General features: G+C 43.2%; 1 protein-coding gene across 1 annotated transcript in view; it reads right to left on the bottom strand.

The window, feature by feature from the left end:
- Positions 1–26,459, bottom strand: part of PSD (pleckstrin and Sec7 domain containing) — a 631,535-nt gene that overhangs the window by 566,763 nt on the left and 38,313 nt on the right. Inside the window, exon 2 of the mRNA XM_069753283.1 lies at positions 24,921–24,999. The gene's annotated coding sequence lies outside the window, so the exon portion shown is untranslated. The remainder of the gene's footprint in view (positions 1–24,920; positions 25,000–26,459) is intronic.

The raw sequence follows: 26,459 nt of genomic DNA, 5'->3' as shown, positions 1-26,459 counted from the left end.
TGCCCACAAAAATGTTGTTTTTGCCCCTCATTTTTCATTTTCACCAGGGTAACAGGAGAAAATGGACCATACAAAATGGTGTGCAATTTCTCCTGAGTATACACATACCCCATATGTAATGGAAAACTACTGTTAGTGTGCATGGAAGGGCTCAGAAGTGAAGGAGCGCCATTTGTATTTTGGAGCACTATTTTGGCTGCAATAGGTTGCAGCTGCCATGTCACATTTGAAGAGCACCTGACATGACAAAACAGAAGAAACCCCAACAAGTGACTCAAATTTTGGAAACTACACCTCTTGAGGAATTCATCTAGGGAAGTAGTGATTATTGCTAACCCTTTGGCGACTCACAGTATTGTAGAATATTGGGCAGAGTCAATGGAAAATTACAATTTTCTTCCACTGAATGTTGCTTTGTCCCCATGTTTTTAATTTTCAGAAGGAGTAATAAGAGAAAACAAACATTAAAATTTGTTACACAATTTCTCCTGAGTACACCAATACCCCGTATTTGGTTGAAAACTACTTTTGAGGCACAGTGCAAAGCTCACAAGGGAGTGCAGATTTTTCTGGAATAGTTTGAAGATTCCAAGTCACATTGGCAGAGCCCCTGAGGTGCCAAAAAAGCAAATCTCAACATAAGTGACCCAACTTTACAAATTACACCTCTCAATGAATTCATCTAGTCATGCAGTGAACATGTTGACAGCATATGCGCCTCACAGAATTTTATACCATTGGCAATGAAAAAAGAGTAAATACATTTTTACCACTAAAATGTTGTGTTAGCCCCAAATTTAAATTGTTTTATAAGGGCTAGTAGGAAAAAATGGATCTCAGTTTGGTGTGCAATTTCTGCTGAGTGCGCCAATACCCTTCATGTGTTTGGAAAATGCTTTTCAGGCACAGTGCAAAGCTTAGAAGCGAAGGAGCACAATATTATAGTGCAGATTTTACTGTTATGGTTTGCAGGTGCCATGTCCCACTGGGAGAGCCTCTGAGGTGCTAGAAGAGCAGAACACCCTATAAGTTACCCCATTTTACAAACTACACCTCTCAATGAATTCATCTAGGGGTGGAGAAATAGTATTGACACCACAGGTGCATCACAGAATTATATATCATTGGGCAGTGAAGAAAAAATAATTATATTTTTTCCAGAAAAAATGCCACCAAAATTTGTCACACAATATCTGCTGATTGTGGCAAACCCATATGTGGCTGTACAGCACTGCTTAGCCACACACTGAGAATCGGGAGGGATGGAGTGCTCTTTGACTCTTGGAGAATACATTTTTGTAGAATAGTTTGTGGACTTCATATACAAAGCCCCATAGTGCAAGAAGAGCAGAATCCCTCCATCAAGTGACCACATTTTGGAAATTTATCTACAAGTGTAGTGACAATTTTGGCTCCATCCACGAGTGTTTTCCAGAAACAAACAGCAATGGATGTTGTTGAGTGATATCACTACATCCTGTTTTTTTCTGCTGATGGAGCTGTGTTGCAGCTTGTTTTCTTGTGGGACAAGATAGCATTTTAATCTATACTATTTTTATTTAAATTTGACTTTTTAATCGCATTTATTTCACTTGTTTTGGCAGTATGATGAAAAAGCATAGCTTTTTGCCTCATTTTTTTACAGTGTTCACAGAAGGGGTTAACTAGTGTGACAGTTTTATAGCTCTGTTCATTACGGACTCAGCGGTACCAAACATGCAATTTTTTTATTTATTTTTGCTCTTACTAGAGACAATCAGAACTACCAGTGTGTCACTTACAAGAACACCTCCCTCCTACCACTTCCTGTCATAGAAGAGCTGGGGGCAAAGGTGTACAGCAGCATCAGAGCTTCAGAGCGGCTGGCAGAGTAAGGAGAGTTGTGGGAGCAGCTGTGGACCCACGGCGGTAGAGCTACTATGGGTAGGTACGTTATTAATAATAGGCTTTCCATATAAAATGAGAATTGCCCTGATACTTTTAATTATTAGTAGTATAGAGTATACCAATACCATAACTCCCAACTGTCCTGGATCCAGCGGGACAATCCTGATTTTGAGACTCTGTCCCGCTGTCCAGGCCGGGATCCTCCTTTTCCCACATGGCCTCAGACCAAATGTACAGCCGCTTCTTTAAACTGCTAGCACAATCGCTAGCTGGCACAGGAGACACGGAGAGGTGTCTTTATCAGTGGCGTACCAGAGCTGCAGCTATGTGAGCAGTCAGCAGCACGGTGTGGCTGGATGACATCATTCAGCGCCACAGGATAGGAATCTTCTGGCTGCTGCGACAGAGCGTGGTGTGTGGTGGGAGGTGTGTGTGTCTGTAGGTGTATGTGTGTGTAGGTGTGTGTGTGCATATATGTGTGTGTCTGTTGATGTGTGTGTGTGGTGATGGAGAAGGCAATGATGGGGCTGGGGGAGAAGGCAATGATGGGGATGTGAAGGCAATGATGGTAGTGGGGTAACTATGTGTGGCCATTATACTGTACGCAGCATCATGTGGAGCCATTACACAGTATGGAGCACTGTGTCGCCATTATACAGTATTGAGCATCATGTGTGGCCATTATACTGTACGCAGCATCATGTGGGGCCATTATACAGTATGGAGCACTGTGTGGCCATTATACAGTATTGAGCATCATGTGTGGCCATTATACAGTATTGAGCATCATGTGTGGCCATTATACAGTATGGAGCATCATGTGTGGCCATTATACAGCATGGAGCATCATGTGAGGTCATTATACAGCATGGAGCATCATGTGTGGCCATTATACAGTATGGAGCACTGTGTGGCCATTATACAGTATGGAGCATCATGTGGGGTCATTATACAGTATGGAGCACTGTGTGGCCATATTTTTTGTTTATAATTATTGTTTATGAAACAGTGTGATCAGCAGTGCTAAATGGGCGTCATTGGGGCATGGATATGGGTGTGACTAGTTGTGAAAGGGTGTTGTCATGGGTGTGGCCTAAAATTTGTCCCTTTTTGCCCTCTTCAAAAGTTGGGAGGTATGCAATACTAGGTATGCCACAGCAAAGTGTTATAAATTAAACCAGAAACGTAATCCAGTCCACAACTGCAGTACATTTTGCAGCCACGGCACTTCTGTGGATGGGTACACTCCTGCATTTTACTAGCGGTGGACGTTGCAGAATTAAACAAGCGCTGAGCTCCTAGCAGTCTCAACATTGTGTACCAACAAAAGTCTATTGATGACCGAAACGATTATTACCATTCTGAATTGCTCTTTACAAGTGATGAGCGTGTATACTCGTTGCTCGGGTTTTCCCCAGCAGGCTCGAGTGATCTCCGAGTATTTGTTAGTGCTCGAAGATTTAGTTTTCCCTCACCTCAGCTGTATGATTTACAGCTGATGGACAGCCTGAACACGTGGGAATTCCCTAAGAATCAGGCATTCCTCACATGAATTCAGCCTGTCTAGCATCAAAATCATGCAGCTGCGGGACGAAAACTAAATCTTGGAACACTAACAAATACTCAGAGACCACCCGAGCGTGCTCGGGAAAACCCGAGCAACGAGTATATTCGCTCATCACTACTCTTTACAATAAACCTCACCATTATATCTATCTGAGTGTCGAATTTTTGTCTATTGCAGTACATTTTGTGACGCTAGAGCATAGGTAGCCGAAATATGTGCTAAATTTATTAGGAGACACACACTTCCTAATGAATTTGCCACATTTCCCTGCAATTGACTCTTGATGAAGACTGGCGTTTTGAATTCTTCTCTAAGTTTACATAAACTGTTCATTGGCTTCCATTGTATCAGAAATGTGCACCACAATTCAGGTGTAATTTTTGTAGCACTTTAGATCATGGCCTGTCCTGTTGCCGCTAAGCCATGTCCATTTTCAATAAATCCATGACCTTGTTAGACAAGGCGCAGAATGTCTGCAGTACATAATAATTATGGTACAAGTCATGACAAACACTTTTGGGTGCAAATTAAGCAAGAAGCTGGGCACAATTAGATTGATAAATCACCTTTATTGTTTTCAATTGTCAGCAAAAGAACTCAAAACATGTTATCTATCTCATGTACAAAACTCAGTTTTTTAAACAGTTGCTGAAGGGAATATTGCTGCAAACCACACCAAGGTAAAAATAAATGGCTTGCAGTTTATACATACATGGTCATGAGCCAGATCCATCATAATAAGAATATATATATATAATACTTAGTGAGTTTCCACTTTGGCTCACAGAAGTTAGGGAGAGGAAAAGTTAATGCCATTTAGTGAATCCTACACATCTTTCAGACCCCAATGATTTGAGATATCCTCTTACAATGTGAAGATGGACAGAGATTTGATGGGAATGGTGCTACCTGCAGCCCAGTATGTCTCCACCATTAGGAGCTCCAGTGAACATCAGCTAGCCGCTTAGCCACACCCCTTCTTAGGCAGGTCCGGCCCTGTGGCACAGTGGGTTCATGAGCTACGTGCACCACCTGTGGGCATGTCATAATGTCAGTGTACAGGTTTTAAAGAAATCACCAGTGACATTGTACATAGGAGCTCTGCTCTGTGCATAGAATCAGTGTACAGGTAACACAGTGATCACTGGTGACATTATAAACAGGATCTCTGCATATAATATATATTGCACAGGTAATACAGTGATCACCAGTGATATTATACACAGGAGCTCTGTAAATAGTGTACAGTTAATACAGGGGTCACCAGTGAGATTGTACACAGGAGCTCTGTATATAGTGTACAGGTAATACAGTGATCACGAGTGACATTATACAATGAGCTCTGTATACAGTGGCAGTGTACAGGTAATAGTGATCACTGGTGACTAGGGTTGAGCGACTTTTACTTTTTTAGGGTCGAGTCGGGTTTCGCGAAACCCGACTATCTCTAAAGTCGAGTCGAGTGAAATCGGCCGATTATGGCGAAAAGTCGGGGATCGACCGAAACACGAAACCCAATGCAAAGTCAATGTAAATTTTTAATTTTTTTTAATTTTTGTTTTATTTTATTTTCTTATTTTTTCTCTCTCTCCCTCTCCCTCTCTCTCTCTCCCTCTCTCTCTCTCTCTCTCCCTCTCTCTCTCTCTCCTCCGTCCCTGAACAGAAAAGCTGGTGTTACACATTGCAAATCGCTACAGCGCACAATCGACAAGATGACGATAGGCGTCCACGCCCCTAAGACCTATGTCATGACTCTGCCCACGTTCCTTCATTGGCTGTAAAAATGGCGCCAAGCGCGTCATACGAAACGCGACTTTGGCGCGAAAGTCGCGTACCGCATGGCCGACCCCACACAGGGATCGGGTCGGGTTTCATGAAACCCGACTTTGCCAAAAGTCGGCGACTTTTCAAAATGAACGATCCGTTTCGCTCAACCCTACTGGTGACATTATACGTAGGAGCTCTGTAGATAGTGTCAGTGTACAGGTAATACAGTGATCACCAGTGACATTATACACATGAGCTCTGTATATAGTGTCAATATACAGGTAATACAGTGGTCTGCGTAGAGTACATAGTGTACAGGTAATACAGTGATCTCCTGTGACATTACACACAGGAGCTCTGTGTACAGTATATTGAATATCCAGTGACGTCTCTACTTGAAGTCCTTCATCTTCGCTTTACTTCTTCATCCAGCACAGACCACCATCACGTTTTCCTGTGAGGAGTCATCTCTACAGAAAATGACACACAGTTATCTGGAGCACTGCTTTCAAAGGACAATTTTCATCTTTTACACTATGCCACATGAAAAAAGTGATATAGTGCCACCCTGCACAGTAACAGGACCCCCAATTCATTTGCTCTCACCCACTCTCAATTCATCATCTTTTGGTCTCACCCCCACCAGACCCTCAAGTAATCATCACTTGCTGTTCCGCACCTCCCAGTCTCAATTCATTATTTGCTGTACCCCATCCCCCAGTCTCAGTTCATAATAATTTACACTTCCCCACCCCTTAGTCTCGATTCATAATCATTTGCTCTCCTCCACCCTCAAGTCATCATTTGCTGTTTCCCACCCCCAGTCTGAATTCATAATCATTTATTCTCTGCCACCATCAATTCGTCATCATTTGCTCGTCCCACCCCACCTTCAATTCATCATTTGCTGTCCCTCTTTACCCACCCTCAATTCATCATTTATTCTCCCCACCCTCAACACATCATTATTTGCTGTCCCCCATCCCCCCTCAATAAAGCATAATTTGCTGTCCTCCATCCCTCACCCTCAATACAGCATAAATTGCTGTCCCCTGTCCCCCACCCTCAATACAGCATTATTTGCTGTCCCCGTGCCGAACCCTCAATACAGCATCATTTTCTGTCCCCTGTCCCTCACCCTCAGTACAGCATCATTTGTAGGCCCCCACGCTCAGCTCAATACAGCATTATTTGCTGTCCCCGTCCCCAGCCCTCAATACAGCATCATTTGCTATCCCCCTTTCTTGTTCCCCACCCTCAATACAGCATAATTTGCTGTCCCCTCCCCCACCCTCAATATAGCATCATTTGCTCCTCCACACCCATTTAAATAATTTTATTTCATTCTTACCTTTCATATGATCCTCTGCAGCTCCACTTCTGGCATCCAGAATGCATACATGACAGATCCTACGTGATTGAAGAAGTATGGTACACCGCACACTCTATGTGTATATTTGCAAAGTGATGGAAAGTTTATTTATAAATTCAATTATAGTACAAGGAAAGCGACCAGAGGTAATTATAATGATGTTTCGGCCCTACCAGGGCCTTAATCATATAATCGCTAAAGAAAGAAAAATAAAAATAAAAAACAAAATAAACACACGGTATATACAATAAATCATGTTGCAAAAACAGAAACGTTTCCAGCCTAGAAAAAAGGGACAATGGAACAGAAAATAATAAATAATAAAAAAATGGATAAACTCAAAAGGAGAAGAATACAATAGCAGTGACATGACATGGTACATGTATATAATGAAACATCATATATGATCCCCGGAACAAAAGGGGGAAAAAAGGCTTTTTAACCCCTTCCCGACCTTTGACGCCACGTAGGCGTCATGAAAGTCGGTGCCATTCCGACCCATGACGCCTATGCGGCGTCATGGAAAGATCGCGTCCCTGCAGATCGGGTGAAAGGGTTAACTCCCATTTCACCCGATCTGCAGGGACAGGGGGAGTGGTAGTTTAGCCCAGGGGGGGTGGCTTCACCCCCTCGTGGCTACGATCGCTCTGATTGGCTGTTGAAAGTGAAACTGCCAATCAGAGCGATTTGTAATATTTCACCCATTATAACGGGTGAAATATTACAATCCAGCCATGGCCGATGCTGAAATATCATCGGCCATGGCTGGAAATACTAGTGTGCCCCCACCCCACCCCTCCGATCGCCTCCCCACCCCCCCGATCTGGCCGGTACACTGCTCCGGCTCCCCTCCGTCCAGTGCTCCGCTCCCCCCCGTGCTCGTGTCCGCTCCCCCCGTGCTCCAATCACCCCCCCGTGCTCCAATCACCCCCCCTGCACTCCGATCCACCCCCCCCCGTGCTCCGTTCCACCCCCCCGTGCTCCATTCCAGCCCCCCGTGCTCCGTTCCACGCCCCCCGCGCTCCGTTCCACCCCTCCCGCGCTCCGATTCCCCCCCCCGTGCTCCGATCCCCCCCCCCGTGGTCCCCCCCCACCCTATCATACTTACCGATCCAGCCGTGGTCCCGTCCGTCTTCTCCCGGGCGCCGCCATCTTCCAAAATGGCGGGCGCATGCGCAGTGCGCCCGCCGAATCTGCCGGCCGGCAGATTCGTTCCAAAGTGCATTTTGATCACTGAGATATAATCTATCTCAGTGATCAAAATAAAAAAAATAATAAATGACCCCCCCCCCCCCTTTGTCACCCCCATAGGTAGGGACAATAAAAAAATAAAGAAATTTTTTTTTTCCACTGATGTTAGAATAGGGTTAGGGTTAGGGGTAGGGTTAGGGTTAGGGGTAGGGTTAGGGGTAGGGGTAGGGGTAGGGGTAGGGCTAGGGTTAGGGCTAGGGTTAGGGTTAGGAATGTGCACACGTATTCTGGTCCTCTGCGGATTTTTCCGCTGCGGATTTGATAAATCCGCAGTGCTAAACCGCTGCGGATTTATGGCGGATTTACCGCGTTTTTTTCTGCGCATTTCACTGCGGTTTTACAATTGCGATTTTCTATTGGAGCAGTTGTAAAACCGCTGCGGAATCCGCACAAAGAAGTGACATGCTGCGGAATGTAAACCGCTGCGTTTCCGTGCAGTTTTTCCGCAGCATGTGTACAGCGATTTTTGTTTCCCATAGGTTTACATTGAACAGTACACTCATGGGAAACTGCTGCGGATCCGCAGCGTGTGCACATACCTTTAGAATTAGGCTATGTGCACACGGTGCAGATTTGGCTGCGGATTCGCAGCAGTGTTCCATCAGGTTTACAGTACCATGTAAACATATGAAAAACCAAATCCGCTGTGCCCATGGTGCGGAAAATACCGCGCGGGAACGCTGCGTTGTATTTTTCGCAGCATGTCAATTCTTTGTGCGGATTCCGCAGTGTTTTACACCTGTTCCTCAATAGGAATCCGCAGGTGAAATCCGCACAAAAAACACTGGAAATCCGCGGAAAATCCGCAGGTAAAACACAGTGCCTTTTACCCGCAGATTTTTCAAAAATGGTGCGGAAATATCTCACACGAATCCGCAACGTGGGCACATAGCCTTAGGGTTAGGGTTGGAATTAGGGTTGTGGTTAGGGTTAGGGGTGTGTTGGGGTTAGTGTTGTGGTTAGGGGTGTGTTGGGGTTAGGGTTGTGATTAGGATTATGGCTACAGTTGGGATTAGGGTTAGGGGTGTGTTGGGGTTAGTGTTGGAGTTAGAATTGAGGGGTTACCACTGTTTAGGCACATCAGGGGTCACCAAACGCAACATGGCGCCACCATTGATTCCAGCCAATCTCGTATTCAAAAAGTCAAATGGTGCTCCCTCACTTCCGAGCCCTGACGTGTGCCCAAACAGTGGTTTACCCCCACATATGGGGTACCAGCATACTCAGGACAAACTGCGCAACAATTACTGGGGTCCAATTTCTCCTGTTACCCTTGTGAATCTAAAAAAATGCTTGCTAAAACATAATTTTTGAGGAAAGAAAAATGATTTTTTATTTTCACGGCTCTGCGTTGTAAACGTCTGTGAAGCACTTGGGGGTTCAAAGTGCTCACCACATATCTAGATAAGTTCCTTGGGGGGTCTAGTTTCTAAAATGGGGTCACTTGTGGGGGGTCTCTACTGTTTAGGCACACCAGGGGCTCTGCAAACGCAACGTGACACCCGCAGACCATTCCATCAAAGTCTGCATTTCAAAAGTCACTACTTCCCTTCTGAGCCCCGACGTGTGCCCAAACAGTGGTTTACCCCCACATATGGGGTATCAGCGTACTCAGGAGAAACTGGACAACAACTTTTGGGGTCCAATTTCTCCTGTAACCCTTGGGAAAATAAAAAATTCTGGGCTAAATAATTATTTTTGAGGAAGGAAAACGTATTTATTATTTTCACGGCTCTGCATTATAAACTTCTATGAAGCACTTGGGGGTTCAAAGTGCTCACCACACATCTAGATAAGTTCCTTTCAGGGTCTAGTTTCCAAAATGGGGTCACTTGTGGGGGGTTTCTACTGTTTAGGCACATCAGGGGCTCTGCAAACGCAACGTGACGCCCGCAGAGCATTCCATCAAAGTCTGCATTTCAAAACGTCACTACTTCAATTCCAAGCCCCGGCATGTGCCCAAACAGTAGTTTACCCCCACATATGGGGTATCACCGTACTCAGGAGAAACTGGACAACAACTTTTGGGGTCAAATTTCTCCTGTTACCCTTGGGAAAATTAAAAAATTCTGGGCTAAATAATTATTTTTGAGGAAAGAAAACGTATTTATTATTTTCACGGCTCTGCATTATAAACTTCTATGAAGCACTTGGGGGTTCAAAGTGCTCACCACACATCTAGATAAGTTCCTTTGGGGGTCTAGTTTCCAAAATGGGGTCACTTGTGGGGGGTTTCTACTGTTAAGCCACATCAGGGGCTCTGCAAACGCAACGTGACGCCCACAGAGCATTCCATCAAAGTCTGCATTTCAAAACTTCACTACTTCACTTCCGAGCCCCGGCATGTGCCCAAACAGTGATTTACCCCCACATATGGGGTATCAGCGTACTCAGGAGAAACTGGACAACAACTTTTGGGGTCAAATTTCTCCTGTTATCCTTGGGAAAATAAAAAATTGCAGGCTAAAAGATCATTTTTGAGAAAATAATTTTTTTTTTATTTTCATGGCTCTGCGTTATAAACTTCTGTGAAGCACTTGGGGGTTCAAAGTCCTCACCACACATCTAGATTAGTTCCTTTGGGGGTCTAGTTTCCAAAATGGTGTCATTTCTGGGGGATCTCCAATGTTTAAGCACACAGGGGCTCTCCAAACGTGACATGGTGTCCGCTAATGATTGGAGCTAATTTTCCATTTAAAAAGCCAAATGGCGTGCCATCCCTTCCGAGCCCTGCCGTGCGCCCAAACAGTGGTTTACCCCCACATATGGGGTATCAGCGTACTCAGGACAAACTGGACAACAATATTTGGGGTCCAATTTCTCCCATTATCCTTGGCAAAATAGGAAATTCCAGGCTAAAAAATCATTTTTGAGGAAAGAAAAATTATTTTTTATTTTCATGGCTCTGCGTTATAAACTTCTGTGAAGCACCTGGGGGTTTAAAGTGCTCAATATGCATCTAGATAAGTTCCTTGGGGGGTCTAGTTTCCAAAATGGGGTCACTTGTGGGGGAGCTCCAATGTTTAGGCACACAGGGGGCTCTCCAAACGCGACATGGTGTCCGCTAACAATTGGAGCTAATTTTCCATTCAAAAAGTCAAATGGCGCGCCTTCCCTTCCGAGCCCTGCCGTGTGCCCAAACAGTGGTTTACCCCCACATATGAGGTATCGGCGTACTTGGGAGAAATTGCCCAACAAATTTTATGATCCATTTTATCCTACTGCCCATGTGAAAATGAAAAAATTGAGGCGAAAATAATTTTTTTGTGAAAAAAAAGTACTTTTTCATTTTTACAGATCAATTTGTGAAGCACCTGAGGGTTTAAAGTGCTCACTAGGCATCTAAATAAGTTCCTTGGGGGGTCTAGTTTCCAAAATGGGGTCACTTGTGGGGGAGCGCCAATGTTTAGGCACACAGGAGCTATCCAAACGCGACATGGTGTCCGCTAACGATGGAAATAATTTTTCATTCAAAAAGTCAAATGGCGCTCCTTCCCTTCCGAGCCTTACCATGTGCCCAAACAGTGGTTTACCCCCACATGTGAGGTATTGGTGTACTCAGGAGAAATTGCCCAACACATTTTAGGATCCATTTTATCCTGTTGCCCATGTGAAAATGAAAACATTGAGGCTAAAAGAATTTTTTTGTGAAAAAAAAGTACTTTTTCATTTTTACGGATCAATTTGTGAAGCACCTGGGGGTTCAAAGTGCTCACTATGCATCTAGATAAGTTCCTTGGGGCGTCTAGTTTCCAAAATGGGGTCACTTGTGGGGGAGCTCCAATTTTTAGGCACACGGGGGCTCTCCAAACGTGACATGGTGTCCGCTAAAGAGTGGAGCCAATTTTTGATTCAAAAAGTCAAATGGCGCTCCTTCCCTTCCAAGCCCTGCCGTGCGCCCAAACAGTGGTTTACCCCCACATATGAGGTATCAGCGTACTCAGGACAAATTGGAGAACAACTTTCGTGGTTCAGTTTCTCCTTTTACCATTGGGAAAATAAAAAAATTGTTGCTAAAAGATAATTTTTGTGACTAAAAAGTTAAATGTTCATTTTTTCCTTCCATGTTGCTTCTGCTGCTGTGAAGCACCTGAAGGGTTAATAAACTTCTTGAATGTGGTTTTGAGTACCTTGAGGGGTGCAGTTTTTAGAATGGTGTCACTTTTGGGTATTTTCAGCCATATAGACCCCTCAAACTGACTTCAAATGTGAGGTGGTCCCTAAAAAAAAAGGTTTTGTAAATTTCGTTGTAAAAATGACAAATCGCTGGTCAAATTTTAACCCTTATAACTTCCTAACAAAAAAAAATTTTGTTTCCAAAATTGTGCTGATGTAAAGTAAACATGTGGGAAATGTTATTTATTAACTATTTTGTGTCACATATCTCTCTGGTTTAACAGAATAAAAATTCAAAATGTGAAAATTGCGAAATTTTCAAAATTTTCGCCAAATTTCCGTGTTTATCACAAATAAATGCAGAATTTATTGACCTAAATTTACCACTAACATGAAGCCCAATATGTCACGAAAAAACAATCTCAGAACCGCTAGGATCCGTTGAAGCGTTCCTGAGTTATTACCTCATAAAGGGACACTGGTCAGAATTGCAAAAAACGGCAAGGTCTTTAAGGTCAAAATAGGCTGGGTCTTGAAGGGGTTAAACAGGGCTAGACTAAGGTACTGGAAGCCAGACTTTATGACGGTTAACATCAAGGATACAACGTATAAAGGCATTACCTTAAATGTGCATATAGAGGGGGAGGAGAAGGTCCTTGTGGACGAAGGCACACACTGCAGAAAAGATAATATATGTACATGAGATTGGGGCGGTACATAGAAGATAAGGTATATGAAGGGATATAAGATGTACCTTGTATGCCAGATGATAGTGCGTAAAAAGACGCAACAACAGCCCTGAGGTGGGTACTGTAGAGACACAGGAGATGGGCATATGAGGGGCATGAATAAACTATGGGTAAAATGATGTAGCAGTGCCGTTGGCAGTGTTGGGGTTAAGTGGGGGAGTAGGTTACCTGGTGGGTAGAAGAACCTTATCTTCTATGTACCGCCCCAATCTCATGTACATATATTATCTTTTCTGCAGTGTGTGCCTTCCTCCACAAGGACCTTCTCCTCCCCCTCTATATGCACATTTAAGGTAATGCCTTTATACGTTGTATCCTTGATGTTAACCGTCATAAAGTCTGGCTTCCAGTACCTTAGTCTAGCCCTGTTTAAAAAGCCTTTTTTCCCCCTTTTGTTCCGGGGATCATATATGATGTTTCATTATATACATGTACCATGTCATGTCACTGCTATTGTATTCTTCTCCATTTGAGTTTATCCATTTTTTTATTATTTATTATTTTCTGTTCCATTGTCCCTTTTTTCTAGGCTGGAAACGTTTCTGTTTTTGCAACATGATTTATTGTATATACCGTGTGTTTATTTTGTTTTTTATTTTTATTTTTCTTTCTTTAGCGATTATATGATTAAGGCCCTGGTAGGGCCGAAACGTCATTATAATTACCTCTGGTCGCTTTCCTTGTACTATAATTGAATTTATAAATAAACTTTCCATCACTTTGCAAATATACACATAGAGTGTGCGGTGTACCATACTTCTTCATATACGTAGGGCTTATACAGCCCACTACACCAGCACCTCGCTCCCCCATTAAAACTGAGTGCGCGCCAATTTTGTATAGATCCTACGTGATGACATCATCGCATAGGTGCCGTCACCAGCATGTCACAAAATAGACAGAGATAGCTCCCCTGGAGCTGTGCTGCTATTCTATTTTGACAGCGGCGAAGCTCCAGGAAAGCTCCCTTTCCTGAGATGTGTACTGCAACCCATTCCTGGCCCTGACCATAAGCAAAACATGGAGGGTGCCCAGACTGAGTAGTAATGTCATGGTGGTGGCCCTGATCATGGTACATAGTATACTGAAGAATGAGTTAAATGGAACCTGTTTCCTCACTCGGCAAAGTTCCATGGCAAAAAGCTGTCATTGGGTCAGCACTAGCACAATCTAGGAATTAACGTCACTCTAGCTAGAAATAAGACTCATTCCTTGACAATATAAGGGTTAGTACAGGAGACAAAGTAATATTCTAGAAGAACATGTGATGTGACTTCTCAGATATATTTTACATTGTGGAACCGCTGGATGCTTATTTCAGAACTAGATGGTGTCCCGATTCTAACTGTACACTGACTTTGGGATTTTGCAAGTGGTTAAAAAAAATCACAGCAGTTTCTAGGTCATTCTGATTAAAATACAATATCTCATTGATTTTCACATCACAGCAGCCTGAAATTCTGGTGGACTCTTAAGAGATAAAGGAAACCAAGCTGCATTGTGAATAGATAGAAGCCACATAGCTATAGCTGAGTTGTTGGCTGTGGCCATTTGACCTGCATGTGTGAAAAATGAAATCAGCACAGTGTGAGCTCTTGGACATTGCAATGATTGTTGAGCGGTCTTTGTATCAGGAGTTCAAATAGCTCCTGAACAATTTGCCAGGCATAATAGCTTCATATGACGGGGGTCCAGATATCTGGGTATCGATAAAGAAGACCCAAGATATTACTAATATTTTAAAACTAGACTCACGTAAGCAGTTTTGATGCAGCTAAGTGTCTTTTCCTGTTTCTTTCTCTTCTGTAATTTTCCTTTGACCTCTACTGTCTACCCCAAAAGTCCCACTGTTCTCAATTAGAGGAGGCCTGGGTGAAATTTTGCTGCTGCAAGCACTTGCCTTGTAAATTTTGCAGAGTACGAGAGTACGTCCAAGGGTTTACTGCATAAATTACAATAGTTTACCGTAACCGTAAGCTTTACATAGTTTATAACCGGCTTTACGATGAAATAAATATTCAACGCACCAGGGGCGGACACTGACAGCTTGGGGCCCCTGTGCAAGAAATGTGTCTGGGCCCCCCTCCCTGCTGGGCACGCTGCTTATGAAGAGGGTAATCTGGCAATGGGACTCCTGGCGCCTCGTGCTCTGAGAAACAAGCCATATCGCCCTCATTATTACTGCCCTATACTGCCTATAGCAGAGGTGTCAAACTGCATTCCTCAAGGGCCGCAAACAGGTCATGTTTTCAGGATTTCCTTGTATTGCACAGGTGATAATTTAATCACCTGCACAGAATGATTCCAGCACCTTGTGCAATACAAGGAAATCCTGAAAACATGACCTGTTTGCGGCCCTTGAGGAATGCAGTTTGACACCTCTGGCCTATAGGCTATGTGCACACATTAAGGTTTTTTCACTTTTTTTTGTGTTTTTTTCGGCCGTTAAAAAAACACTTACGTAAGCATCCCATCATTTTCAATGCTTTCTGCAATTTTTGTGCACATGCTGCATTTTTTAATGCAAAAAAACACATTGCTGTAAAAAAAAACGCAGCATGTTCATTAATTTTGCAGATTTTTTGCGTTCTTGACGCTATGTTATTGCATTGGGAAGCTCCGGAAAAAAACGCGAAAAACCGCATCCGGATTTCTTGCAGAAAAAGTCCGGTTTTGTTCAAGAAAAATCTGCAGACATTCCTGAACGTGTGCACATACCCATATATGGTATGTATGTGTGTAAGATATATATATATACAGTGGGGGAAATAAGTATTTGATCCCTTGCTGATTTTGTAAGTTTGCCCAGTGACAAAGACATAACACAGCCTATAATTTTAAGAGTAGGTTAATTTTAACATTCAGAGATAGAATATCAAAAATAAAATCCCGAAAATCACAGTGTACAAATTATATAAATGTCTTTGCATTTTGCAGTGAGAAATAAGTATTTGATCCTTCTGGCAAACAAGACTTAATAATTGGTGGCAAAATCCTTGTTGGCAAGCACAGCAGTCAGACGTTTTCTGTAGCTGATGAGGTTTGCGCACATGTCAGGAGGAATTTTGGTCCACTCCTCTTTGCAGATCATCTCTAAATCATTAGGATTTTGAGGCTGTCGCTTGGCAACTCAATAGAAGAGGAAACTATGTAACTAAGGATGGTGTTATAAAGAATTAGTGAGTACACTACGTATATACTAAGGGACTGTGCTATACATAATAAGTATGTATACTCTATGCTAAGGGACTGTGTTAGACATAATAAGTACGTACACTCCCCCTACACACACACAGCCCCATTCACCGCTCTGCACATTCTGCCGCAGCGCTACACATGCACGCACACACACAACACACATACACACACGTACGTACGTACATACACACACACACAGCACCTCTCACCTCTCCGCTGCTATTTTCTCTTGTAGGCAGCGGAGCTGCAGTGATCTCTCCCTGTCCGCCGCACATGAGGGCAATCTGGCCAGGGGCCCCCAGGAGACTCGGGGCCAGATAAACAGGCCAGATTGCCCTCATTATTAGCCATCCTGCAGGGGCCCCCTCCACCTCCAAGTCCCGAAGCAGCCGCACAGGCTGAACATGCGGTATGTCCACCCAGGCAAAGCACGCTATGGCCAAAAGTCTGTAGAACTCTGACCATCAGATCTATATGAGCTTATTTGACTACCCTTTCCAAAAACATGGATGGTAAAGGGGATGGTGTAGTGGTTAGACAGAAAGATGAGCCTCGCTTCAAGATGGACTGTAATAAACACAACCGAAAATTAGAATAAACCAGAAAAACAGCGAGTGTATGTTTATGCTTTTTTTTTTTTTTTTACAGAAAATCGCAGCAGAATTTTTGCTTGTTTTATTTGTATTATTTCGCTGCTAATACATTTTGCTTTTATTGTAGAATAACTACAGTAACAGTTCTGAAAGAATTTACATACTGCATGTTTTTAAAAATGGAAAATGTACAGGAAAAATTAATTTAAAAAATGCAATGTATGGACAAACCCAGTGAGAATTCTGAAGATGTTTTGATGTTTTTCTTATAGTGACAAAAATGAATTGGAAATATTAGGTTTACAAGATGGTGGAAACATATCATCAGTTTTTGAAAGATTCATAGGTCAAGGTGTTAGGCCTCTTTTAGAATTCAATTTTTTTTTATCTCATACGAAAAAAAATGGACACATTTTCATCAATATTTTGCTTTAAATTTGTATTGGTGTTTGGTCAGTGTGTTCATTTTCACAACAAATGCTTCCACGATGATTTTCTAGTATGCCAAACATAAAAAAATAAATTGTAAAGCTTCTCCTAGCTGTTTCAATGCACTACAAAACCCTACACTGGATCTTCCTTCCACCTGGCAACAAAAACAGGTAGCAGTATGTAGGATCCACACTGTAGCGGCAAACGGGAAGGAATATTTCTGGAAACAAGTTTTTCTAACATTGAAACCGTTGCGGTAAAATCTAGGCATATCTTTTCAAGGAGCTATAGTCACTGATATAAGTGAGGCAGATGGTACTGTTACTACCGCCCCAGAGCATATTCTGAAGGCCATTTCTCCATTTACTATCAGGATCTCTACAGCTCACACATCAGGAGGCTCGTCAGAATCTCCCATCTATTACACTACCATCTCTAAAGTAGAACTGCAGACTAGTGACGAGCGAGTGTTCTCGTTGCTTGGGTGGTCTCCTGAGTATTCGTAACTGCTTGGAGATTTAGTTTTTGTCCACCAGCTACATGATTTACGGCTGCTAGACAGGCTGAACACATGTGGGGGTTGCCTGTTTGCTTGGGAATCCACACATGTGTCCAAGCTGTCTAGCAGCCGCAAATCATGCAGCTGCGTGGACAAAAAAGAAATCTCCGAGCACTCACAAATACTCGGAGACCACCCAAGCATGCTCGGGCAAACCCGAGCAACGTATATACTCGCTCATCACTACTGCAGACCTTCTTAGGAAAACCATTCAGTTGAGTGAAAATATACAATCTTCTATCCAGTGGACATCCTGCTTAAATACATCTTTACAGTGACATGGTAGCAAATCTACATAATGAAAGTATTAGCATATGATGATGTGGGCCGTAGGGTTGGTTGTGGACACAGTTTTACTAACTCACAGAAACTGACTATAAACAGATTCTTTTCTTTTTTTTAATCAAATAGATTTTTATTGAATTATAAAATTCAATAAACATTTAACAATAACACGTGTTTTCAATTCCCCCCCCAGCATTAACACCCTTTACCCACCCCACCCCCCTTCATCCCCATCTCTCCCCCCTTTCCCACTTAGACAGCTCACGTCCTTCTTTTAACATGTCTTGTAGCATTATATACTTTAGTATAATATAGTGTCCTTCACTATGAATTTATATACCATTATTTTATAGGCGAAACCTCCTCAGGCCTATTTCCCCTTAATCTCCTCCTAACCCAATTCCAACCAAGGCGTCCACAATTTGTCATACAGAACCATTTTCCCTCTTTTCTGATATACTCCCTTTTCTAAGGATATGACCTTCCCCGCATACTTGATGTATTCTCCCCTCAAGGGAGGCTCCTCTTTCATCCAGTTTCTTGCGATGACCTTCCGAGCCATGTATAACAGTCTAGCGATTGCTATTTTCAATGTGTTATCTACAATTATCTCATCCACATATCTCAGCACGCACACCACTGGTTCCCTTGGAATTACACATCTACTGTATACGCCCCTTCTATCCGGCTGAGAACCACTAACCAGAAGCCAGTCAACCTCGGACACGACCAGAGCATGTGGAACATTCCGGCATTATCATTCCTACACCTAGGGCATTCCGAATCGGGTCTCAACCCAGCTCTATATAGAACATCCGGAGACCAATATACTCTGTGTATAATGTAAAGCTGTGAAAGTCTATACGGCTCATTCATTGATAGCTTCGGTACCCATTCTAAAACAGATTCCCATGTTTCATCCTCCAAGCGACCCAACTCTCTTTCCCATTTAGCCCTCGCCCCAAACGGATATCCCAATAAGTAAGTATTGAGTAAGTCCTTATATAAGGAAGAGATAACACCCCTCGATGTTCCCGCACCGCAGATATATTCCAATACTAAGTCACTTTGGATTTTGAGGCAATCTGCCCTATTCTGAGCCAAAAAGGCATGTCGAACTTGTGCATATTGATAACTCCCGGATGTCTCGAGGCCATACTCAGACTGCAGCTGGGAAAAAGGCTTCAACTCCCGTCGCTCTAAAATCTGATAAACATATCTAATCCCTTTAGCCTGCCATCCTGATATACATCCCCTTGCCAAAAATTCTGGTAAATTATTATTAAACCATAGTGGAGAAAACCTGGTAAGACAAGTGACCCCACGAATATGTTTGACTCTTCCCCATATTTTATATATCAAAAGCAATGTTGGATATATATTCCCAAGCATCCCAAAGGAGCCATCCTCTAAACACTGTACCGCCGGACTTCTTTTGGCAATCTTTTCTATTAAGAGTTGTACCCGGTTGGCGGACGTCACCTGCTCCCAGCCCTTTAAATGTTGACATTGGGCCGCAAGGAAATATATCTCAGGATTAGGCAAGGCCAGACCCCCCCCCCCCCCCGCATCTTTAGGCCGCTGAAGTGTCTCCAACCTAATTCGTGGGTGCGGTCTCCTCCACACCAGACTTCTAAATAATGAGTTAATCAGTTTGAATTTCCCACGTGGTATCCAGATAGGTGAATTATGAAGAACATACAATATTTTAGGCATCAGAATCATTTTGATAAGGTTAACTCGACCCACAACAGAAAAATGCAACTTAGACCAAGCCCCTACCTTAGCCTTAAGAGTTTCCAGCACCGGTGTCAGATTCTTGTGCAAGTAACTTGTAATCGGCAAAGAGATTGATATCCCAAGATATTTGAATTGGTCTGCTATCTTAAGTCTACCCCCTTCCGTAGAATCACCCAGCTCACCCCCACATCATCCACCATGAATAAAATTGATTTATTCCAGTTTATTTTTAGTCCTGATAGAGAGCCAAATCCCTCAATGAGCCACATAGCATTGCTCAATGAGTCATGTGGGTCCCCCAGAAATAGCAGTATATCGTCAGCGTAGAGCGCTATCTTTTCTTCTATCGACCCATATTTGAAACCTAAAACCTTGGTGGACTGTCGAATTTTGGCAGCCAATGGTTCCACGGCAAGAGCAAACAAAAGAGGGGAGAGCGGGCACCCCTGTCTCGTTCCTCTATGCAGCTGAATCGTGTGAGAAAGCTCGCCATTCACTCTCACTCTAGCTGATGGTTGCTCATATAGCAGCTGAACCCAAGACACGAAATGTGGGCCAAAGCCAAAATAGTGCAATACCTGCCACAGGTACCCCCATTCCACACTATTGAATGCCTTATGGGCATCTAAGGAAGCAATAACTCTATGCCCACCGTTATCAGCCCTCAGTTGTAAATTCAAAAAGAGTCTTCTTAGATTCACTGCCGTAGACCAATCAGGCATAAAGCCGGACTCATCTGGGTGAATTAATTTAGAAACAACTCCTATTAATCGGGCCGCCAACACCCCGGCCAGAAGCTTAACATCTGTAGTAAATAGATAGATTGGGCGATATAATTCAGGCCGTTGTGGATCTTTATCTTCCTTCGGGAATTACTACTATTATGGCTTTCCCTAAGAAATGTGAAGATTGTTCCAGCTCCTTTTCGATTAAAAGTCCTTTATTGATCCATATCCTTAAAAATCATCCCTGCACAAAAGGGAATGTGAACAGTGACAAAATCCTGCTAATAGCAATGCGTTTCGATCTAAAAGACCTTCATCATAGCCAAAGGACTTTTAATCGAAAATGAGCTGAACAATCTTCACATTTCTTATGTCTTCAAGCTGCTGCTACGTCTGGGTCAGGACGGGTTCACATGCTCCTGTGGTCTGTTGGTGAGCTGACTGGGCCTTTGGCCCCTGTATTTCTTTCTATTGATATAATGTTTCCCTAAGCTTGGCCTCCTCCAATACCACTCTTAATCTGGGTATTAACCTCTTCCATCTCTTTATATATTTCGGCAGGTAGCCCATCTACTTCTGGCGCCTTACCTCTTGCCATCGCCCTGAAAGCCCGACCCAGTTCTTCATCAGTAATAGGGCCTTCCAATCTTTCCCTATCCTCCTCACTCAGTCTAGGCAAGGCGATGCCCTCTAAAAATGGCATATTTGCAGATACGTCATCTACTTCATAATTCCCCAAATTCGCCTTTCTTTAACTCCCATTTAAATAACAGGGTTAATGGTTATTTCTTGCTACCTGACTCTGGCCCGAAGGGAATTTCAATATTATATAAAGCCTTAAACGACCCAGCAGAAGATGTTAAACTGCCGTATATGATCAAGTGGGAACAGGATCTGGACTTCCTGTCTGACCCGATAGATTGGGAGGAGGGACTGGGTGAAGTATTACGGGTGTCTGCCTGCGTCAATCATCTCGAACAATTGAAAAAAGTACACCATAGATGGTATCAATATCCAGTTCAGGTGGCTCACTATGACCTTGCCGGGTCGGACAAATGCTGGAGTTGGTGCGGTCACAGGGGAACTCTGGAACATACCTGGTGGTCGTGTCCAATTCTTCAACCCTGGTGGAGAGATATGGACCTTTTAATTGTACAGGTCTTGGGGATGCAGTTGTCTCTGTCACCTAAGCAGGCCATTCTTCACATCGGCCTGGAGGACATCCCACACATACTTCGAGGTACACTATCACATATTCTAATAGCTGCCAGGTTATTAGTCGCCTCAAGATGGAAAGACACTAATCCTCCCAATATTAGTGAATTAATTAATTAATTAACTTAATGTCCACTGCCAATATGAACTCGCCTTGGCACATTCCTTGACTGCCAAAACCAAAAGACAAAATATTTGGCACCCTTGGTTACACAGTGGTCATTCCTCTATTGATCCGCACCACCTTGTTTGACCGTTTATTTGAGTGGGAATAAGTAAGCATAATTGACATGTCTGTTTTTGTGTTGGTAATATTCTTATTCTGCCACAGTTTGCCAGGACCCCTTGTCTATGTCTATAACTGAACTGCTAGATATTGTCTTGTGAATGCCTATACACTTTTCCTCCCCCCCTACTCCCCCTACCTTACCTTTTGTGTCCAAAATCAAGCCAAAAATGGACGCATGCGTCACAAAACAATGCATTTTTGCGTGCGTTTCACATCCGTCGTGCGTTGCGGCAAAGACGCTGCGTCCAAAGACGCGAATGTGAACGTAGCCTAAATCTGCATCATGTGCACATACCCTTACTGTTATCACTGTTTGACTGCACTGTATTGTTATGGAAATCTTCAATAAATTCTAATTGATAAAAAAACTAAATAAATAAAAATGCCATATTGTCTCCTTCCGATGACACCACACCAGAGAAGTACAGATCCGCGTTGAATTCCATAAAGACTCTTAAAATCTCAGAGGTCTCCGATACTTTCATACCATTGTCAAGTTCCAGTGAATGCACGAATGATGCACTCCTCTGAGCAGAAGCCACCAATGACAACACATGTCCAACTACCTCTCCCTCCCGGTAAAACGCCAGATGTTGGAACTCTCTCTTCCTCTCTGCCCTCTCCATTAGAATTTTATCCATGCGGTTCTGGGCTTCCTTTAGCAGTTTCCCAGCCTCAGGAATACCCAGTGTACATAAATCATCTTCAGCAATTAAACAGATTCTTTTCTGATTTGTAGAAGACGCATTTTTAAAGAAAAAAAAGAGAGCGAGAGAGACAGCACACGGATTGTATTTTGATGACAATGTGTGCTGTCTAAGGCCGGTTTCACATGTCCTGATATTTCCGGTACCGGAAAAATGGTACCAGAGAAGTCAGTGTAATGCGTCAGTACCACATGCACCGACACCAGGGAAGCAGCAGTACAGTAAGCGCTGTTTCCTGGTGCCGAGTGCTCATCAACATGAGCAGGGGAGAATGATGAGAGTTGTATTCAACTGATCACAGTGACAACAGGCGGTGACTGATGAGACTATTACTCCCATCAGCTGATGCCTTCTGCCACTAATAACAGCGAGAGCAGGAGGCAGCTGATGGGAGTATTCATCACCGGCCACCTGTGCTATGAATAAATAAATAAATAAAAAATCCGGCGTGGGTTCCTCTGTATTTTTGATAACCAGCCAGGCAAAACTGACAGCTGCAAACTGCAACCCTCAGCTGTCAGTTTCAGCAAGGCTGTTTATCAAGAATAGCGGGGTCCCCACGCTGTTTTTTTTTAAATATATAAATAATTATTTATTACAGGCTGCTGATTGCCGGCAGAGCAGGGGAGAATAATGAGAGCCGCCTTCAGCACCCTGGTACCAGGGAACAGCGCTTACTGTACCGCTGCTTCTCAGGCACTGGGATGTGTAACATGCATTACATCCCAGTGTGTTATCTGTGTGCCGTGGACGTGTGCAGGATGTTTTGCAGCCCGCGCTGCTGGAAAAAACGGACATGTCTACATTATGGGTGACACGGACACACAGTCTGTGGAAACACACTGACGTGCACAGACCCATTCATTTCAATGGGTCTGCATGTGTAAGTGTATTTTGATCTGTGACTCTGATAACAAATACATCTCTTGTTTATTTTTTTGCGGATATACAGTACAATCCGCTAAAAACACACACATAAGAAAAACACCACAATGGTTAAGTGTCCATCTGGTGACAGCACGCATAGAACACATAAGTAAAGAGCAGGCATCGTTAAGAGGCCTTACACACAATCAGTGGTGTTTTGTAGTTGTGCAGTGGTGCTGGCACGTGAAAAGATATGTAATTGGGTGACATTAATGTAGAATTGTTACTGGAGGTCAAATCTGCTGAAAAGTCAGAGGATGTACTGTATGTTTTTTGGTGTACGGTACATCATGTTACGATATTCATAGTACAGATCACAGAACATTAACGATGTTTATATTTAGATGCTATTAAAAATGCCCACAAAGTGCACATCCACTAATCAGCAGAGTGCTGGTAGACTCTCAATAACTCTCCTTAGTGACAGGACTCTGCATAGTGATGCTTTGGTCCAGTCTTTATATTGCTGATATATTGTTATGACACATTGTATGGAACCATGCTGCTCCAACTCTGCACAATGTGTATATCCTGCTGCAAACAGGTGATCACTGGGGGTCCAACAGCTGATGCGTGGAGGGGCTTGAATTTCCACTGTATAACAAGGATAGACGATCATAATTTAAGCACTGGACAACCACTTTAAGGTTATGTTCACAAGTTATGTTTTTGCTAATTTTTTTTAAGCCAACTTTTAACTGTGTTTAAGCTGCTTACAAAAAGCAGGTTTTGCTTAGTTTTTTGCTGTGTTTTTAGATTAGTTTTTGCTGTGCTTTTGGTGTGTTTTCTTTTTACTGTGTTTTTGTCAGGGTACATTTGCCTCTTGTGCATGCTGATACAGTTGTGTGCATGAAAAAAATCTGATTCAACTTCAACACGTTTTGGCACCAAAAATGCAGCAAAGCCTGACACCTGTGGTTTTTTTTTGCTTAGTTTTTACAGCGTTTTTGCACCACCCATTGCTTTCAATGGGTGAAAAATGCTGAAAGATGTGACATGCTGCATTTTGCAAAAAACAAGCTCTTATGACAAAACAGTCAGGAAAAATACAAGCTGTGTGCATGAGGTTTCTGAAATCTCATTGACTTTGCTGGTACTGTGAAAGGCAGATGAAAATTTGCATAAAAAACGCTGAAAAAAACGCAACGTTTGAACATAGCATAATAGAAAAATCTACTCCTTTCTTTGTCCGGGAAGAAGCAGAGCTTCCCAAGAAGTATGGCAGAATAGTTGATAAGACCCCTTTCTGCAGAGGAAGTATGAAGAGCCTTTATTATCAGCTTATGGAGAGGCCATCTTCAGAAAAGAATAGCAGCACCAAGATGGAAACAATAATCAATAAAAATAGGGTATTTATTATGCTTTATACACTGTAGAATACATTGTCCCATCTTTTATCAGCCTTTAGGGACATCTTGTATGAAGATTAGTCATAAGATAACCTTTCGATGGTGTACTGTTTTTCTTTTTCAAACACAACTGTACGGCTTACTAATTTATCAAGACAAAAGCAAAAAAAATATGTAATTTTTGTAACTTACCAGTCGCCTTATGCCTCATAATTTCACATCTGGAAATGCTTTAAATAGATACTTTGATCTTGGATGAAAGTTTGTATGTCTGATAAAAACAAAACAAATTGAAATTAATATTACTAAACACAAAATAAAAAAAAACCAGAGAGCTCTATACAGCTGAAGAACTTGACTAGTATAGAACTAAATATGTACAGCACAATTACACATAAAATAATACATGTGAGATGGCATTACCTACATCTTATATGTTAAAGCAATTACGTCTGACACATGGTCTGGCAGTGAATTTAAAAAACGCAAAAAGGAAAAGCAAGTTCATAGAAAACTTTAAATGTAATTTGTCAGCAGGTTTTACTGTGTAATCCTAGAGCAGTATGATGTAGAGATAGAGATCCTGATTCCAGCAATGTATCACTTAGTTTACTTGGGTCAGCAGTTATCATGACGTAAAGCTACTAATCAGTGCTGGGGGCATGGTTGGACTTAGGGTACCGTCACACTCAGCAACTTTCCAACGATCACGACCAGCGATACGACCTGGCCGTGATCGTTGGAAAGTCCTTGTGTGGTCGCTGGAGAACTGTCACACAGACAGCTCTCCAGAGACCAACGATGCCGAAGTCCCCGGGTAACCAGGGTAAACATCGGGTTACTAAGTGCAGGGCCGCGCTTAGTAACCCGAGGTTTACCCTGGCTACCATTGTAAATGTAAAAAAAAAAAAAACACATACTCACATTCCGGTGCCTGTCACGTCCCCGGCGTCCGCTTCCCTGCACTCCTCCTGCACCCTGTGTAAGCGCCGGCCGTAAAGCAGAGCGGTGACGTCACCGCTGTGCTCTGCTTTACGGCCGGCCGGCGCTGACACAGGATGCAGGAGGAGTGCAGGGAAGCGGATGTCGGGGGACGTGACAGGCACAGGAATGTGAGTATGTGTTTTTTGTTTTTTTACATTTACAATGGTAACCAGGGTAAACGTCGGGTTACTAAGCGCGGCCCTGCGCTTAGTAACCCGATATTTACCCTGGTTACCAGTGAACACATCACTGGATCGGCATCACACACGCCGATTCAGCGATGTCAGCGGGTGATCCAGCGACGAAATAAAGTTCCAGACTTTCAGCTCCGACCAGCGATGTCACAGCAGGATCCAGATCGCTGCTGCGTGTCAAACACAACGATATCGCTATCCAGGACGCTGCAACATCACGGATCGCTATCGTTATCGTTGTAATGTTGTTCAGTGTGAAGGTACCTTAAGATGCCGTAGGTTAGTTGTCCTGTAGTGATAATCTCCTGCTGATAAAACACTGATGGTGTTGAAATACAAAATCACAGCCCACTAGAGGCCCCTTCACATTAAGCGACGCTGCAGCGATACCGACAACGATCCGGATTGCTGCAGCGTCGCTGTTTGGTCGCTGGAGAGCTGTCACACAGACCGCTCTCTAGCGACCAACGATGCCGGTAACCAGGGTAAACATCGGGTAACTAAGCGCAGGGCCGCGCTTAGTAACCCGATGTTTACCCTGGTTACCATCCTA

The sequence above is a fragment of the Ranitomeya imitator genome, chromosome 2 (genome assembly GCF_032444005.1).
Source record: "Ranitomeya imitator isolate aRanImi1 chromosome 2, aRanImi1.pri, whole genome shotgun sequence".
Taxonomy (NCBI): domain Eukaryota; kingdom Metazoa; phylum Chordata; class Amphibia; order Anura; family Dendrobatidae; genus Ranitomeya; species Ranitomeya imitator.
The sequence above is the reverse complement of the archived record's forward strand: the minus strand, read 5'-3'. Positions and strand labels throughout refer to the sequence as shown.